Genomic DNA, 5,769 nt, shown 5'->3' with positions numbered 1-5,769 from the left:
GCAGTTTAATGAGAAAACTCAGCGCTCTCAACCTGACCTAAACCCTGTGTGTCAGATGTAGTCCAGGCAGATTCCTTCAGCTTCTGACACAAATGTCAAACTGAAGCACAGAATCTGTTGTGCGGGGGGATTCCTCAAAAGCTTGTTGTGCATGAAGTGAAAACAACATGTCGTCTTCATAGCACAGGCAGTTAGCTCTGTGAACGGCTCCTCTGTTTGCCCTGCGTCTTCTCCCAGAGCCGTCTTCAAATACACGTCTACAAGATCGCCACCTAAATGTGTCTTGACATCTGCACTTTTAACAAACCTCGTGGGGATGATTTTGAGTTTACACAGATGGCTAAAAATAACCCACAAGATACTCCAGAAGGGGACTCAGAGCTGAGAGGGGCCCTTGAATGAACCGAAGGGGAGTGCACATGTGTGTTTGTTGTGTTTCTGTCTACTGACACTCAGCATGTGTTGATGTGTGCATATGAAGCCACAGATGTGCTAAATGTTGCCAAGTGCTGCGCTCATGGTGGATTAATGTTGGGTCTTTGTAAATAATAAAACAAAGAGGACTGTCTTTGTTAAGTGTCGCTGAGATAACATCTGTTGTGAATTGGCACTACACAAATAAAGATGAACTGATTTGTTTATTTAAGATAATGGCACTGAAGTGATAAGTTTTCAATAAAGTCCTTAAAATCAGAACAGAAGAGCCAAAATCCTAAAAAAAAATCTGTTTTTTTTGCATATAATCAAATTACTTGATGAAAAAACTTTCCTCATACACGGATGACTGTGATATTTGAGATTCTGCAAAATTAGTTCAAAAATGTGTCGCAGTATTTTCAAGTTTTTAAATCTTGTTTCCGTGGCAGCATACCATGTAACTTGCAACTATACGTGCAACTTTAAAGGTCACATTTTCTGCTCCTTTTCAAAAAGTTTATATAAGCCTCAGAGCTCCCCAAAAATTGTCTGTGAAGTTTCTAGCCAAAAATCCCCTTCTATCCTGTATTTGATCATGTCTATAAACCCCTCTATTTCAGCCCTATTCATAACAGACTGTTTCTGTGCCTGTACCTTTAAGTGCCAAGGAGCTGTGCTCGACTTGCTCCTCTCTAGAAGGGGGCATGGCCTGGGCTTTCTTGCACCATGCCCTATTGTTTATGTTGAGAGGGCAGAGTCAGAGGGCAGAACAAACACCTACTGTAGCTGTGGGAGTGTTACTCAACTGGGGGAGGGATTACTGCCCTTTCTGATGTCATGAAGGGAGCAACTCAGTAGGCAAAAAAAGTGCAGAAGAAGTTTTTGGTGCTCTAGAGAAATGGGCATTCGAAGGTAGGTAAAACATCATAATCACACAGATAATTTTAAGTGAAGTCTTTGTCATGGAGTGCTTTAGTGCTGTAAGTAGAGGTATTTTGTTTTGAGCATGTGCAGCAGTGTTTGTTTAGTTACTTCCACTGCCAGAAGGGGGAGACAAAAGTACCAAACACAGAACTTTCTGCTTCCAAGTACTCTTGTATCTGTAGAGCATTACTTGTTCATTTTGGACTCTTTAAGGACCCCTACACTGACAAAAAAAAAAACATCTGATAAGATTTCTGCATTTATTGGTCAATGATCAAAATAGTCATACATCATTGTGTTACTGAAGGACTAACATCCTGGGCATCCCACTGAGTCTCCTGTTGGAGTTGTTCTTTTTTTTCAGTTAGCTTTGCTTTGTTCTCCAAAGGAAAGGATGAAGAGATATAAGAATCAAAAGAACCCTGACTCAAACCATCTCATGATAAAAGTCTGATAATTCACCAAGAGATAGCTCATACAACTTCCAAGAAAAGCTAAATTATTAAATGTATCTCTGTCAAGATAATACAAGCATGCAGAGATCTGGATACAGAATTACATACATACTTAAAAAATAAAGCCTTTGAAGGGGAAAAAAACACACCAACACACCAGTTGGCTTAGATATGAAACAGCTGGCTGTATTACAGAGAGCATACATACAGTCAAATAGTTCTTGCTTATTCATAATAAATCAAGTGAATGTTCTGCTGCCAAATCACAGTTTCTATAAGAGCAACTCCAAAAGAGATGGAAAGAGAATGATGAAAAACGTGATCATGTACCAGATGTTTTAGAATTGGTTGAACCATAAACACATAAATAAAGTCTGTTATTGTGCCTAAGTGAGTGAAAAAGAAAGGGATGGTGGAATAAAGAAGAATGAGTTAATTGAAAGTGGACAGAGAAAAAGAAGAAGAATAGTCGCAGAAAGGAAAAGAGAAAGAGAGAGAGAGAGAGAGAGTCTAAGGGATGACAAACCAACAATTCAAGCTGGAGAAGAAAGGAAGGTGAGATTGGAGGCAGGATGAATGGTAATGGGCAACAGGATGAATGAAAAGTGACTCTGCTGCTGGCTGTGAAGAAGAAGAAAAGGGGGAGGAGGGATTACTAGATGAAACCATGAAATAAAAAAGAAGCAAGTTATAGCAGGTCAAGGTGAGAGTAGAAAGAAACAGGAGCTCAAACAAATTAAGATTATGATTTAAATAGTGTGGCATGAGTTAGATTGTTACACACTGCACACACACACACTGTCACACCTCTGGAGATTGTGCTGTAACTCTGTCTGCCTGTTGTGTGTGTGTCACTGCCCCACAGTCCACTCAGAGGTCAGCTCTACCTGCATACAAATGTGTCTGCTGCATTGGTGCAGAATTTCTTCTCCAGGCGTTTTAAAAAAAAAATGTCATTCATATTCACAGAGTACAAACAAGTTAAACATTCTGAGGAGGTTTAGAGTTAATATGAGTTATACTCGGGGGGGGTTGCAGAGTTAATCAAATATTATAATATAACCAGTGCATTATAACAATCACAGAGGCTGCAGTCTTTTAAGGAGGTGAAATGTGTGACTAAACAACATTAAAAGGAATCACTGAAGTGCTGCTGATGCAGAGAAAAAGCTTGACAAATTTGAAACATTTTGGGAATAACTGTCATATTTTAATTTGAGATTTTTTGCAAAACAAATGTAATAAAAAGATTGTGTTTTCTTTCAGAGCTAGGTAACGAAAATGAACTTCCCTCGTTATTGAGCGTAACAGTAGGCGTGTTATAAATAGCTCATCTGCTTAATTTTTTTGTTTGTTTTTTCACAAAGAAAGCATGACAACAATGTAAAGAAAACCTGTCCTGGCATTAGCAGAATCTCTAGATATTGTATCCTCGGAAAAAAAAAGAAGGTTGTATTAGTTTCTCCTCCACCGTTGTTGTTGACAAAACTGATATCAGAAGTCTTGCCCCTTCTTGTTATTTCATCAGTCAGTGAGGGAGAAGGGACATTGAGAGTGTGGCGCTGTTCCAAAAGTTGCACTGTTTTCAACCAAAAGTGCTGTGAGCACAGAGATAAAAAAAAAATATATATCTGCTGCTGGAACATTTTTGCTCTCTGGATGCTGAAAAAACTGAACTACATGGGTTTTGTTTTGAAAATGGGTGCTGCCAGTGCAAAAAGCGCTGTCTGACACATCTGCCTTATTACAATGCATAATGGCTCTGCAATTTAAAAATGCTTAATTTTGATGGATGTTAGTTTAGACCTACGTCAGTTTTATGCTTTCCCAATTCAGAGAATACACAGTGTTTTCCACCTGTTCCCACATCTGCATTTTGAACAGCAGCAGTTTAGCTGTGTGTATCAATACAATCCATAACAACTTGACACAGGCATCAACAGGGTGCATGCTTTTTGTAAACAACAGAATGATTAGGTCTGGATCAAACAGGAAAACAACAGCGATGTATAAGTTGCTGTACTACAACTATTTATTTGACTGCTAATTAGGACTGTGAATCTTTGGCTGTCTCACGATTCGATTTCGATTCTTGGGCTCACGATTCGATTCAGAATCTATTTTCCATTTTAAACGATTCTGGATCCATGGATTCAGAGTGTATTTTTGAATGAGTACATACTTCAGGATCTACTCCAGTCATCTGTGAGACTGGCTGAATTTATTGCTGCTCCATTCGGCATTCGATTTTTGGAAGTTATGAATCCATTTAAAATCTCAGAAGATAAGAATCTCGATTTTAACATAAAACACATTTTTTTTCCCACCTCTACAGCTAATGGCGTCGTTGTCTCTGACGCAGTAGTTCAGTTTGTAGTGACTTGCGTTGGGAGCTGGAGGGTTGTTGGTTCTAGTCCTGTTACAGTCCTATGGAATTTGGTCAAGTTGTTGGAGAAGTGCCACCAGATAATGTAACTATGTTCTCTTGTTCTCCTTATTTAAGTATTCTACAATTTAAAGCTGATTATTCTTTGACAGCCATTCATTTACCCGGAGTTCAGTTTTTGCGTGGGGAATAGCTGATACAGATTCAGCAACCAAGCTATTTTTTTATGAACAAACAAAATAAAGCTCCTGGTAGACAGCCTGAAATGAATACCGATGCCGCTATATAACCTGTTATTATTTCTATGTAGCTGTTTCTAAAAACTGTAATCACTGCCATTGGGTAAGTGTTGGATGAGGTGATATATAGCATGCTGCCAAATCAGCTTTTTGCTCTCACTGTGCACTGCAAAGATTCTCAAAGAGTGATATGTTTGACAGTTAAAAAGAAGCAGGATGGAATTTTTTTTCAGAAAACACTGCCTATGCATGCAGGAAAAGGTCTGCAAACACAGGTTTGTCCACAGTGGGCTTCAAAATCAACACATACTTAGAGCTTAAATGAAACAGTCAGGCCAAGACATATGCTTAACTCAGCTATAAATTAGGTCCACTTCTGACTGATGTCAAATCCAGAAAACAACCAAAGCAGGAGTTTGTTAATTTCCTTAAAAGCCAGGCACACAGTTACTAGGAGTAACTGGTTTCTGCACATGTCAGGTGGCACTGTAGTTGTACTACTAACAGTTGTTACACTGTTTATCAGTGTATAAATTGATGCATTTTTTGGTGTGAGTAAGGTACACAATGAAAGTAAGTGGGAACTCCCTAATGCTCACTATTTTTTTCTCTCCTTTTACTTTGAGCACAGCAGCCGGGCTTCTGCAGTTCACTGTGTGATTCTATTAAACAGAGACACACAAGGCAGCCTGTGCTAATTCTTATTTATACTGATTCATCCCCGCTCTCGTACAGGCCGAGTGCAGTGCAGACGGTGGAATACATTACTGCGAGTAAAGCCACTTATAATTGCTCCATAATACCCAAGAATTCATTCCTGGGGTGTGTTTGTGTGCTGATGTGTTTGTGTGTGAGGCAGAAGACAGAGGACTAGGATACACGTGAGTGTCTGTGTATATGTGTTTGGAATATGGTTAAATGTGGTGCCCTGTCACTTGTCATTTTTGAGTTAAAGCCCTCTTGTCAGAGCCACTTGTATCGAAAGAGAAGTGATGTGACGAGAGTTATGGTAGCTAAGTGTGTGAGCATGTGCATACATCTATGCATTATGATTTATTTACATATCTGGAACGACTCTGTGTGCGTGTGTGTGTGTGTGTGTATGTTGGGGGCAGTGTGTGTGTGTGTGTGTGTGTAAAGTTGCCTGGGAGGGTAACCTTAAGAGGGTCAGTGCCTTCAGAACAGCTCTCATCATCTTCAGTGGACACTGGCTCTATCGCTTTAATTGCAAAATGCTGTTGTTGTAGCTGCTGTGTAAGCGCAGCACATGTCATATAAGTCGATGTATATTTCATGAAGCAGATATAAGCACGCAGGCTCTCTGAAAATGTCAGTGTGCATGAGTATG

This window comes from Labrus bergylta, chromosome 20 (assembly GCF_963930695.1).
Source record: "Labrus bergylta chromosome 20, fLabBer1.1, whole genome shotgun sequence".
NCBI classification, from domain to species: Eukaryota; Metazoa; Chordata; class Actinopteri; order Labriformes; family Labridae; genus Labrus; species Labrus bergylta.
The sequence above is the reverse complement of the archived record's forward strand: the minus strand, read 5'-3'. Positions refer to the sequence as shown.